This window comes from Canis lupus, chromosome 11 (genome assembly GCF_048164855.1).
Source record: "Canis lupus baileyi chromosome 11, mCanLup2.hap1, whole genome shotgun sequence".
Classification (NCBI taxonomy): Eukaryota; Metazoa; Chordata; class Mammalia; order Carnivora; family Canidae; genus Canis; species Canis lupus.
Genome location: NC_132848.1, coordinates 12,426,084 through 12,439,101, shown reverse-complemented (window position 1 = coordinate 12,439,101; position 13,018 = coordinate 12,426,084). Strand labels below are relative to the sequence as shown.

At 43.7% G+C, this 13,018-nt stretch overlaps 1 long non-coding RNA gene across 11 annotated transcripts in view; it reads left to right on the top strand.

The window, feature by feature from the left end:
- The first annotated feature begins 1,100 nt into the window (after positions 1-1,100).
- The window catches only part of LOC140642507 (uncharacterized), a 50,240-nt gene continuing 38,322 nt past the window's right edge, over positions 1,101-13,018 (top strand). For 4 of the 11 annotated variants that reach the window (XR_012038938.1, XR_012038935.1, XR_012038934.1 and 1 more), the window contains exon 1: positions 1,101-1,228. This is a non-coding gene — a long non-coding RNA (uncharacterized lncRNA). The other 7 variants (XR_012038930.1, XR_012038936.1, XR_012038939.1 and 4 more) reach the window with 3 other exon arrangements.

The following is a 13,018-nucleotide window of genomic DNA, read 5'->3' as shown; positions in this document are numbered from 1 at the left end:
AACAGGTTGGATAGCAATGTGAAGCAAGGCAAGTAAATGATCTTATTTTACAAATGCGAGTCAAAGATGGATCGAGGGCAGCCCAGGTGGCTCAGCGGTTTAGCGCCGCCTGCAGCCCAGGGCGTGATCCTGGAGACCCAGGATAGAGTCCCATGTTAGGCTCCCTATAGGGAGCCTGCTTCTCCCTTTACCTGTGTCTCTGCTTCTCTATGTGTGTCTCTCATGAATAAATAAAATGTCAAAAAAAAAAAAAAAGATGGATCAAGAAATATCTATATTGTCAAAAACAGGAATATGACTGTTAAAGAAGTAAAAACAAGCATCACTAGGAAAAACCAGTAGGGGGAAGGAAGGTAGGTAAAGGTCTTTATCTATACTCCCAAAAAGGGAGTCCAAACTCCTATTTAAAGTCGGCCAATCCATGAGATAACTCAAAATAACAAGCACTTGCTTAGAATTATTAAAAAAAAAAAAAAAACCAACCAACAAACAAAACAACTAAAACCCAACAATAATGAAAACCATTGTCTTGGGGGAGTGAAACCAGGTAGAAACCAGAGGGACAAGGGAGACCTGAGCTTTCCACTTTGCATCTCCAGGGCCTGTCGGAACTTCTGCTTCCCTATGAACCTATTAAGACCCATTATAAGTTACACGAGGCAATCGTTTCACAAGTGAGTTTTTTTTTTTTTAAGATTTTATTTATTTATTCATCAGAGAGAGAGAGACAGACACAGGCAGAGGGAGAAGCAGGCTCCATGCAGGGAGCCCAACACGGGACCCGATCCGGGGTCTCCAGGATCACGCCTGGGCCCGAGGCGCCGCTAAACAGCTGAGCCACCCGGGCTGCCCGAGGCAATCCTTTCGGAGCAAAGGAGCGAGTTTAAGGGCAATACACTACATCAGAAATTCCAGAACATTCCTCCAAGTCAACACAGCGCGCCAGGTATTCATTTATCCAAGACCAGCGTGGTGGTGGCGGTGGTGGTGGGACAACGTTAGCCTGGCCGACGCGTCATCCCACGGCTGCGCGCGCAGCATCCGCTCCGGCCGCGGGGCTCCGCACCAGCTGTGGGTGACGGAGTGGGAAGCGCGGGGCGCGCACTGCCTGGCGCAGCCCAGCGCGCCGCCATCTTGAGCGCGGGCGGCCGGGGTCACGTGACCCTCCCCGCGAGGCCACCGTGGCTCCCGACTCCCGCCCCCTAACGTCGTCTCCTGCTTTTCAGAGGTAAGGTCCTCGCTGTTTCCCTCGGTGCGTCTTCCTCCCAGGCCTCACGTCGAGGGAGTAGCATTGCTGCGTTCGTGAGGGTGGGGAGTCTTTCTCGTGGCGCCGTGGTTTCGTCTACCTCTGCCCTTCCTCCTCCACAGGTACTGTTGTCTCTGGAGTGTCTGTCAGCTGAGGGGTCTTTGGTGTCAGGTATATCGAATTATAGAAAAATCTGTATTTCGGGGATCCCTCGGTGCCACGTTCCGCCCAGGTCGTGACCCTGGAGTCGTGGGATCGAGTCCCACCTCACGCTCTGACATGGATCCCGCTTCTCCCTCTGCCTGTGTCTCTGCCTCTCTCTGTGTCTCTGTGTAAAATGTTTAAAAAAAAGAAAAAATCTGTATTTCTTTGTAAACTTTTTTTTTTTATCACGAAAACTTTCGAACGGGGACGGAAGTAGACACGTGGCACGCGTGGGCGCGTGCTCGCTCACCTCGACCAGGATCGACGCCTCTTCATGGATTTCACTCTTTTATCTTCCCTCTCGTCGCCTTTTGGCATGAGTCCCAGCGACTCTTATCATTTTAGGTGTAAATCTGTATCTCTAAAAGGTAAGGGGTCCTTCCGGAACAGCCATGATTCCCATATGGGAAGGTGGGACTACTTCTCTTCCAACAAGCCAGTCGACAACCATGCATGGGATCTACGTGTAAATAGACACGCGGGTATGTTTGACCTCACTTCAAATAAGATGATCATTGTCCCAGTATTGGGAGGCAGGTGATGTGTGAATGGACACCTCAGGTCGTGACTCCTGTTTCGCTTCTAAATTTGAGCTCATTGGGGCGCCTGGGAGGCCCAGGGGATGAGCGCCTGCCTTGGGCCCAGGGCATGACCCCGGGGTCACGGGATCAAGTCCTGGTTGGCCTCCCTGCAGGGAGCCTGCTTCTCCCTCTGCCTGTGTCTCTGCCTCTCTCTCTCTCTCTGTGTCTCTCATGAATAAATAAATAATATCTTTAAAAAAAAAAAAGTAAATAAATAAATTTGAGCTCATTGTTTCTGCTGAGTCCAGCTCAGAAGGGGAGCTTCTCCAAAGACAGCAGCTCAGGCCCAAGGCGGCTCTAAGGCCCGGGTGCAGGGGGCTCCTGGGACTGTGGTGAGCCTTCTGGGAGACGGATTTCTGTGCCATGTAAAAAGCATCCTCGCCACTCTCACGTCTGTAAGAAACAGAGTTTTCAAGGTTTCCTTTTCTACTCACACTGCCTCATTGTTGTTACCGTTTTCTCAATCCAAAATAAGATAATAAAAAAAAAGACAAAACACCAGCCAGAGGTGATGCCCCAACATTCCCTTGTTCTCCCCCTTAGCACTTCGACACCCCGATGGTCTGTTGGTGGGAATGGTTTTACTTTGGCTCCAGTTTGAAATAAGCAAAATACATGTAGATATATTTTCTCTCTCTGGTGTGCACATCTTATCTTTTTTTTTAAATAAATTTTTAAATTTATTCATGAGAGACATAGGCAGAGGGAGAAGCAGGCTCCATGCAGGGAGCCTGACGTGGGACTCGATCCCGGGACTCCAGGATCACGCTGGGCGGAAGGCAGCGCTAAACTGCTGAGCCACCCAGGCTGCCCTTCCAGTAGTTTTAATTTGCATTTTTATTGTGTGACTGAGCTTGTTGTTGTGGTCATGTTAATGCTATTTTCATTATTTTTCTGGGAACCATCTGACTTTACCTTTTGTCTATTTTTCTTTCTTTTTTTTTTTTTAAGATTTTATTTATTCATGAAAGATACACAGAGAGAGAGAGGCAGAGACACAGGCAGATGGAGAAGCAGGCTCCATGCAGGGAGCCCGACGTGGGACTGGATCCCAGGTCTCCAGGATCACACCCTGGGCTGAAGGCAGGCACCAAACCGCTGAGCCACCCAGGGATCCCCAGCTTAAAACTTTTAAACGTCGTCAGTATTGGTTTTAATTCGTGTTAAAACTACAATCATGCAGTAGTTTTGTGATTTACTTTAGCTTCTGTCAGTAAATGTTGTCTCTGGTAGTTATTAGTGTGATGTTCTAATGATGCTTAATTTCCCTTATTCCTTCCATATGTATGAATTCTTTATTAATTAAAATTCTTTTCTACAGAAGAGTTGGTCTGTCTCCACCATTTATTTACTAATTTAGTTGTATTTCAGTATAGACTCATGGATACTTATTTTATTGTTTGGCTTATGATCCTATAGTATCATCATTTATTTTGCTATTGTTGCTCTAACTTTGGCCATTAGGAGCTATTTCAGGTTGTCTCCTGCGGTGCCCTTTTAATATGTTTTGTTGTTGTTTTTGTTTTGTTTTGTTTTTGTTTTGCTTGGTTTTGTTTTACCATTTCCTTATTTTCTGGCAACCCAGATGCTTTAGTATCATTTACGTTTTTTTTTTTTTTCTGCCCCAGCACTGGAGTCAGCCAGGGCTACATCCCTTTTCTAGGAGAATGATATTTAGAACCCGCGGTCTGGTTGCTGGTAGGCCAAGTATCACTGTTTCTAGTTTCTTTTAATGAATGGGAGTAGCAAATATAAGTAGGGACGCTTACTTATGCATGCACATAGGTATATGTTTCTGTTTCTATCTGTATACATATAAAAAATAATACTGTTAGTCATAATGTAGCCTTGACACTTCTTTTTTATCCAAGAAATCTTCCTTCCATTATCTGCAATGTGTTTGTATTATTATTCACCTAATATACAAGTAGTTTTAGAATTGCAAGTCTATACCCTTGGAAGGAACAAATTTATCAGAGTACAATCTTTAAATTCTTTTTGTTTCGAGTGTTAGAGTATCTAGCAGAACAGTGTTTTCCAAAGTTACTTCCATCAGCTACTTTTTACTCCATCCTCCTTCTGTGTGGTTATCTTAATCATTTGTAATATTCACAGTCTGCATTGCATCTTTCCCACCTCCTCACTGATTGGTTTTAGTTTATGGAACGTAGAATTTATTCAGTGATGTACAGTTCAATGGATATTTGCCAAATGCATAGAGTTCTATTTCCTTTACCACATTTGCATTCTGTTCCATTAGCGTCCCAGTTCCCTGTGCTGTTCCTTTGTGGTCGTCCCCTCCTCTGGTGAATCAGTGCCCAGTGGCCACTTATTTGTTTCCCTTCCCTGTAGTTCCAGAGCATTATACAAATGGAATTATATGTAGCCTTTTCATACTGGCTTCTTTCACTTAGCAAAATGCATTTAAGATTTATTTATGTCATTATGAATAGTTCATTGCTTTTTATAGCTAAATGGCATTTCACTGAATACACGTACCACAGTCTATCCATTTACAATAAAAAACATCTGAGGGGGATCCCTGGTGGCTCAGTGATTTAGAGCCTGCCTTCGGTTCGGAGTGTGGTCCTGGAGACCCAGGATCGAGTCCCGTGTTGGACTCCGTGCATGGAGCCTGCTTCTCCTTCTGCCTGTGTCTCTGACTCTCTCTCTCTGTCTGTGTCTCTTGTGACTAAATAAATAAAATCTTAAAAAAAAATCTGGGTTATTTCCAATTTTGGGAGCTTATGAATAAAGCTGTTATAGATATGTACATGCAGCTTTTGTGGGAACACAAGTTTTCATTTTTCCTAAGTAGATACCTAAAAGTGGATTGTTGGATGATAGGATTGGTGTGTATTTAAATTTTTTTTTAAAGATTTTATTTCAGCTTGAGAGAGAGTGTGTACATGAGCCAAGGGAGGAGCAGAGGGAGAGGGAGAAGCAGACTCCTTGCTGAGCAGGGAGCTGCTCAATCCTAGGATCCTGAGATTATGTCCTAAGCAGAAGACAGACACTTAACTGACTGAACCACCCAGATACCCTGCTGTGTGTTTACATTTGTAAGAAACTGGTTGTACTTTGCATTCTCATGAGCAGTGTATAACAGTTTCAGAATATACCATTTTGTCTTTTCTGTGGATACCCATTGGTCTTCATGGAGAAAGAACCTTCCAGATGGCACACAGTTATTCCTGGGACTCCCACAGGCTTCACACTGTTCCACTACTCCTCATTTGACCTTCACCAATGTGTCAGTTATTTTGCTTCAACTCTTCTTCCATTTGGGAAAAAGTATATAAAAAATGAACACAAGAATGAAAGAGCAAGTGGACTAACAAATATCCAATTAAAAGTATTGATTATTTCTGCTGGGAAGGAAGAAGTACCAGTGGAGTTGGAAATGCAGAAAGCTTCATTGTATTGATAATGTTCCTTGACCTGGGTAATGGTATCGTTATTATATTATCCTTAATACCCTCAAGCATGTTTAAAATCACATGAATTTAAATAATAAATACAACAAAACAAAACTATATTTATAAACCCTAGGCAGAAGCCAATTTAAAGAGTAGGTTCATGGGCTGTTTTTCTTATGTACGCCTGTATTTGCTTTAATTTAAACATTCACATATTACTTTTTTTACTCAGAAAACACAAATATGTTTTTTAAAACGTACAAACACTAGACTTATTTTTGTAACCCCGGGGCATCCCAAGTTTCACACATTTCAGTGACTTCGTTGATATGAGGTGTCATAAAAGCCTCCCTTGTTTATAAAAAGATCAGGGGAAATGAATTATCACTGTGATAAAGGGTTGAAATTGGGGCAGACTTTGGGGCTAGACTGATGTGAAAATTTTCCAGAATGTCACACATCTTGGGTTTATTTGAATTGTCCCCTCTGTGAAAGCAACATGTTTTGGAATCAGAGATACCACAAAGAAAAATCTGGTCTTCCTTTCTCACTGCATGAAGTAAATTTTTCTTAACTTCCATTTCCTTAGCTTTTAAGTGGTAATAATAAAAACTCCCCTGTTTATGGATATCTGATATGTGACCCAGTTGTGCCCTTTGCTCACAAAGTTCCAACTATAGCTGCCTTCTCTTTCTTTCTCCAACTGGCCCTGCTATTTATGCCCAAGACCTTGATACAGTTTCCTTGGCATGCAGTGCTCTTTCTCCTGGTCCTCCCGTGGCTGCCTCCTTCTCACTATTCGGGTCTCAGTTTACATAGCATTCCCTTAGAGAGACCTTGCCTGACTTTCCAGTGTAAAGTAGCTTCTTGTCACTCTTGTTACACTCTGCATAACTCTTACTACTATGATATTACCTCATTTACTGAGTTCTTCATCATCTATCATCCACCCTATCCCAGCTCGACCATCTTGCATTCAGAAGAACACCTACCACAAAATGAAGGGTCAGTGTATATTTGTGGAAAGAAAGAATGAATAAATAATGGTCATTCTTTTATTGAGAAGTTCTTAATATTAGATAGTTCCTACTAGATGCCTTAAGATCAAGGAATAGAAATTATTCCTTATTCTTTCCCTATCTGCATTAGTCCTACATTCTTTAAAAAAATTTTAATCACTTTTTTTTTTTTCTAAAGTACTATATAGAAAATAGAGCTATTTTCAGGAGAAGAGACTTTGAATGATGTAGTTGGAGGCTGGCAACCTAAGAGATGATCTTTCTAGGCCTGAGGGGATAAGTCCGTAAGAGAAGCCTGATAAAAGAAGCCTCCTCTCTCATATAAATCAAAAGGGAGGGGAGGAAGAGGTAAATAGAGAACAAGTTAAGGAACAGGATTTTTATTATTGATTCAATATGGTAGGTAAGAGATTGGGAGAATCTGAAAATCTTGAGGATTCTGATTTGGGCCACTGGGTGGATGGTGGTGCTCTTTGTTAAGATAAGGGTACAGGGACAGGAAGAAAAGGAGAACCAAGCCTGGAGAAGTAGGAAGAGCCTGGTTGGCTCTCCAGGGTGCGGGGATATATCAAGTGCTCAGGGTCTGGCCTGGACTGCTAGATGGGAGGTTTCTTATCCTCCTGAGGTTGTGGGAATAGCTGAGGTCACTAGGTGGTATGTGTAGAGAACAGGGTCAAGGACCAAGGCTTCAGTTACAGGTAGCACTGAAGGACAGAAAGGAGGGGGCTAACAGGTGGCCAGGGTGTCAGGAGGAAGGATGGAACAGCCTCAGAGAAGCCAGAGGAAGAGAGGCGTGGTCAGCCATGTCAAATACCGAAAGGGGGAGGGTTTTAAGACTGGAAACAAGTCCACTGATTTGCCAATTTGTGGTCACTGGTGACTTGGCAGTCACCATTTGAGAGGTTGGGGCGGAGGTGGTGCGGAACTCAGCGAGTAGTAGGCTGAACGGGAAGTGAGGAAGAAGAGACAGATCTAGTTTGTCTGGTCCTTAAGCGGGGAACCCGGTGCTGCGGTGGTAGTGCTGGGACGGTGCCTGCCGCGTTTTGGCAAGCACGTTACTTACACTGATGGCTCATTTTAAGCATGATCAACTAGGATCTCTCGCTCTCTGTCTTTCTAAATGTAGGTAAGCAGTGTCTTTCTGTCCTCAGTGTGTAGAATCATTTTTTTTTGGAAAACCTCAACAGAGATCGTTAACATCCCAAAAGTGCCTTGTTAGTTTAAGTCACATTTTCTGAACTCATTCTGAAACCTGATTTCATCACTCTTGGCTGCATAGTCTTGCTTCACCCCTGCTTCCTGAGCTTCCCAGACTCCTCCTAAGGAACTGGAGATAAGGTGCTCCTGTTACTGTAACCTTTGTGCATGGAAAACAAGAGTGAGCTCAGTTTTATTCAAGGAAAACAAAATGAAACATTTTCACAAGTGTTAGGTTTAGTTACTGAAGGAGAAAAATAGACAGAGGAGTAGAGAGAGACTTTTTTTTTTTTTGAGACTTTTTATATATAGCTCAGCCAATCGCGTGAAGTTAGTGGTGCTGAATGTTGGTGGGACCTGGAGGCAGAACGTGGGCAGCAGGTGCTTCCTCCCGGCCGCCCCGGCGAAAGGTTCCTAAGCCACTCTTGCCTTTTTGCGGATGGAGGCTCCGTGTCTGCACCTGAAGAACCCTGAACCCGGAGCTGGGGAGGTGTGGACCCGTGTCCCCACGCCCCCTGGCCTCTGTGGCATACGGCCCAGCACATGTTAGCAGTTTGTTTGGGAACCTGCGGCCTGTGGACATCCGATGAATGGCTTGGGTGTATGCTGACTCATTTAAGAACAACTGATTTAGAGAGCTGCTGGGGTGTGGGTGTTAGTGTACTGTGGTTGATTTTCCAGCATGCTACTAAAAAAGCAGTAGAAGGAAGCGGCAAGTGATGAAGTGGAAGCACAGTTATGGTACCGTTCAAAGTCCTACCTAGTAGTGCCTTCCTTTCCTTTGGGATGCCCCAGTAGGTAGCACCTGAATTCCGGCAACATTTTAGAAATACTGATTATATAAATAGTAAAAATTTCGGGTATTTACCAGGTGCCAGGCATGTCTCTAGATGTTTCCTGTACGTTAAATAATTGACTCCTTACCATCACCCCCTGAGGCAGATCTAATTGTCAGGTCCATTTTGTGGTCAGAGCAGCTGAGGCTGGGAATAAGAACGGTCCTGAGGATACTAGGGCCTCCATGGTGGAGCATGAGATTGAAACCCAGGTCTGATTTAAGTTTAGGTTCTAGGGGATCCCTGGGTGGCTCAGCGGTTTGGCGCCTGCCTTCGGCCCAGGGTGTGATCCTGGAGACCTGGGATCGAGTCCCGCATCGGGCTCCCTGCATGGAGCCTGCTTCTTCCTCTGCCTGTATCTCTGCGCCCCCCCGCCGTCTGTCATGAATAAATAAATAAAATCTTTAAAAAAATAAGTTTAGGTTATTAATTATGAAGTGCTAATGAAAGGTTAGTTTCCTTTAAACAGAAACTAGTGGGCTGTGCTTAATATTCTGCAAGTGTGAGTTCTGTATCTCTTCCAGGATATCTGTACATACATATACACAAAATAGAAGATGAGTGTTTGTCCATTTACTCTGAAAATGTGCACTAAATTGTGATTAAATTAGGCATGTGAAGAAGGGACTATAATCTTTTTACATGTGCTGAATAGATGAGTCCTTTTCATTTCTTCAGGTGGTTAATTCCTGCTCAAAGATGTTCTGAAGGTGACCTCTTGCTCTGGAGGGAGAAGCAGGTGGGCTGCCTTGGGTGGGACTGGGCCCTGCCTCTGGGGAGGCCCAGATTCCTTAAGACAGAGTCTATCAGAGAATCCTGGCTCCATAGAGAAAATAGTTAGCAAGGAGAGACAGCTGAGGGTGAGGGAATTACTCCAGTGGCATAATTTAGTATTTCAGACATGACACTTAATTGTCTGTGAAGTCTTTTGCTGATTCTGTCTCAGAGTTATGGGAATCTTTTTTCCATGGGCCTATTGCCCTTGTGCAATCTGAGGTGGGAGAGCAGTTAGGGGCAGAGGGTTTGCACCCACATGTCTGAGGCTTCATCAATATGATTCTAAAATAGAGACATCTAAAAATAAATAAAATAAAATAGAGACATCTTTTTAATTAAAAAATTTTAACTGCTTAAATTACTAAAGTGTGGAGGGCTACCCTCTTTTTTGGACCAAATGTTAGATATTAGCGCCCCCTGCCTGAACTGTTCTCTGACTACACTGAGCACTCCCCATGACACTTGCTCCCCACCTCCCTCCTCTAGGTCCCTGGTTTTCCCCCTCTGCAATCACCAACACTTGGGGCTGGGCTGCTCTGGTCACCCTGTCATCTCTTGGGAACCATCCTCACACTCTCCCCCTTGATCCCTGTGCTCCCATTTGCCAGTGTGTATGAACTCTAGGGCAGGCCCTTCCAAAATTCCCTGTAATAAAACTGAGACCAAACACATAAGTAGTAAAATTTAAATAACCACTCTTGTACTTGTGGCTTTTCTTAGAGCCCTCAAAATTGCTTAGCTTCCAGTTGGCCACCACCTAACACATAGACCAGTTCCTCCCCATCACCCCATCTATAGGAAGGTCCCAAGCAATGGAAACCCTGCAAAATTCCCCTAGGCCCCAGAGACAGGAAGCAGACTTTCCCACATTCTGCGTGAAGCCACCATGTTGACTATACTCTCTGTACTGGAATAAACGTCTGTCCATAGGGAGTATCCAACTGGGAGTATCCGTTTCCTTAAAGGAAAAACCTACCCCTTTGGTGTAGGTTTAACCTTCAGCTCCCCCAAATCATCAGAACACCTAGATCACACATTAGTGCCTCCCAGCTTCTGGGCTTTCCTTAAAGTTTCATTTGGATTCTGTACACTACCCTGGGTCACAGGGTCCCATACCCCACCAGTGTCCTTTCCACGGTCTTTCCTTCAGCAGGACAGAAGGGAGATTCAAGCACACACTTCTTCCTAGCATCCTAGCTCTTTACAAAGAGCTGTGGGATTTGACACATCCCACTCTGCACGGAGGCCCAAATAGGATAGGCCCAAATAGGATATAGGTTTAATAGGGCAGACAGAGGGGTGCCAGGGTGGCTCAGTGGTTGAGCATCTGCCTTTGGCTCAGGGTGTGATCCCAGGGTCCTGGGATTTAGTTCTACACTGAGCTCCCCGCAGGGAGCCTGCTTCTCCCCCTGCCTGTGTCTCTGCTTCTCCGTGTCTTTCATGAATAAATAAATAAAATCTTCAAAAAAGGCAGGGGGTGGGGGCAGATAGCATGGTTACCTAGGAGGAAACACTTCTTTCTCTGAAACATAATTTGCAGGACTAAAGATTTGTTAAGACACTCCCAGGTGACATTATATGGTACACAGTGTCCCATTTTGAATGATGACCAGCACTCAGAAGTACTCAGTAAATATGGAGTGAGTAAAGGTAGCGTTGACATTAGGGATGTTTCACTGCATTTGGGTCTTCCCCAAGCAAGGTTGGTGGATGTGTGCTTCCTATCTGCATAACAGCAGAACCTCCCTCAAGTATTTCTTTTTTCTTATTCTTTTCCCAGAATAAGGGGACTGTCTGACACAAAGATGAATTAAAATTTCTAGAAGACAGCAGTTTGCTAATTTTAAAATGGTTCTTTCCCTCATTTACTTCAGAATCAGCATTTACTACTATTTTTGTTATTTTAATGTAGTTAAAGTAGAAAGAATAGCAGAGAAGGGATTGTTTGACCTGGATTTGGATCCTGGCTCTGGGGCAGCCTGGGTGGCTCAGGGGTTTAGCGCTGCCTTCAGCCCAGGGTGTGATCCTGGAGACCCTGGATCGAGTCCCACCCCGGATAGAGTCCCACGTCAGGCTCCCTGCATGGAGCCTGCTTCTCCCTCTGCCTGTGTCTCTGCCTCTGTCTCCCTTTCATGAATAAATGAATAAAATCTTAAAAAAAAAAAAAAAAAGAAAAAGGATCCTGGCTCTGTCCTTCAATAGCTGTGTGATACAGGACAAATTATAACCTACCCGAAGTTCATTTTCAGCCTCTTCATTTTAAAATGGGAATATCATGAAAACTAAGTAATAATAATATGTTATTTGGAAGAATAAAATGCTATACACATGTAAATTAAAGTTTTGTTGTTATTGTTGTAATTATTCAAGCTTTCACTCATTTCAGGGCTTCCAACATTATATTTTGAGACAGGTTGCTCCAGGAAGAATGTAATGGAAAGCTAAAAGTTTCTGTTTCCTCTTTTTAGCTTCCATGCCTTATTAATCTTTATCCTGAAGACATTAGCAAAGCTAGTAGATACTCCTTTTCCTTAGTTGAACAACTATTTTTTGAGCAGTTACTATAGACTAGATGCTGATCTAGGTGTTGGGGGAAAATGTGAAGATTATAAATTGTTCCTGACCTTGTGGCGTTATAATCTGTCTGGGAATGCAGATTTTGACCATGTAATTCCATAATTAAGTGCAATTAAGACTGGTGTTCTGAAAAAAAGAATTGAGATAAGTGTCTTCAGGTGGCTCGTCCAACCAGGCATCTGCTGCGGTGGCTCTACCTCATTTCTGGCCTTGCCAGTGCCTTCTGTAGCATTGCTTGGGATTCTTCGGACACATCAGCTCCTTTACATTCTTCAGTCACATCAGAGGCTCTGAGGAACTCCTCCCAGGGCCAGTTAGCCCTGATGGAGTTTATCTCCATTTAAAAGGGTTTCTGGGTTCTTTGGAACTATGGGTTTTCTATGCTCCTCAAGGTAAACTTGTCTGGACCTTCCAGCAGCAGCTATGTGCCTGCAAAAAGTTTTAAGGAACTTGCTCAAAGCCCTCTTCATCTGCACCGAGGATGTCTGTCAGTGCAACCCTCTATGGTGTCTTGGGATAGGGATTAGGTTCTCAACCTCTTTCTCTGCTCAAGGTGAGCCACCAGACTCCCAGAGGTCAGGAGTATACAGCCTAGGGCTTACGTCTCAAACTATAATATGACCCAAGGTTATGACATGTTCTATTGACTGACATGTGGAAATGTATTCATGCCAGTTAGAGATGATGTGAGTTTATTGAAAAGAGTACTGGAGTCAGCAGACTGATCTTATTTATTATCATTCAGCTCTGTGATCTGGAGCAAGACTTCAGTTCTGTGGTTCTCAAGTGTGACACCTGTAAAATGAATATACTCATCACTTAAATGAGGTTTATTAAATTGTATGGAACTGAACTCAACATTTATGTATACATATTTTTTTGTCATCTAAATTATTTGGACCCTGGATTTTTTTATCCTTAGAATGTATATTATTTGATGACTGAAAGAACAAAATGACATGTGCATGTTACAGATTGAAGATTTATGTCCCCCTCCCAAACTCATATGTTGAAGCTCTTACCCCCAGTGTAATGGTATTTGAAGATGAGATCTTTGGGAGATAATTAGGGTTGGATGAGATCATGAGGATAGGACCCTGGTCTCATGGGATTATTGCTCTTATAAGAAGAAATACCAGGGATCTATCTCTCTGTCTCTGTG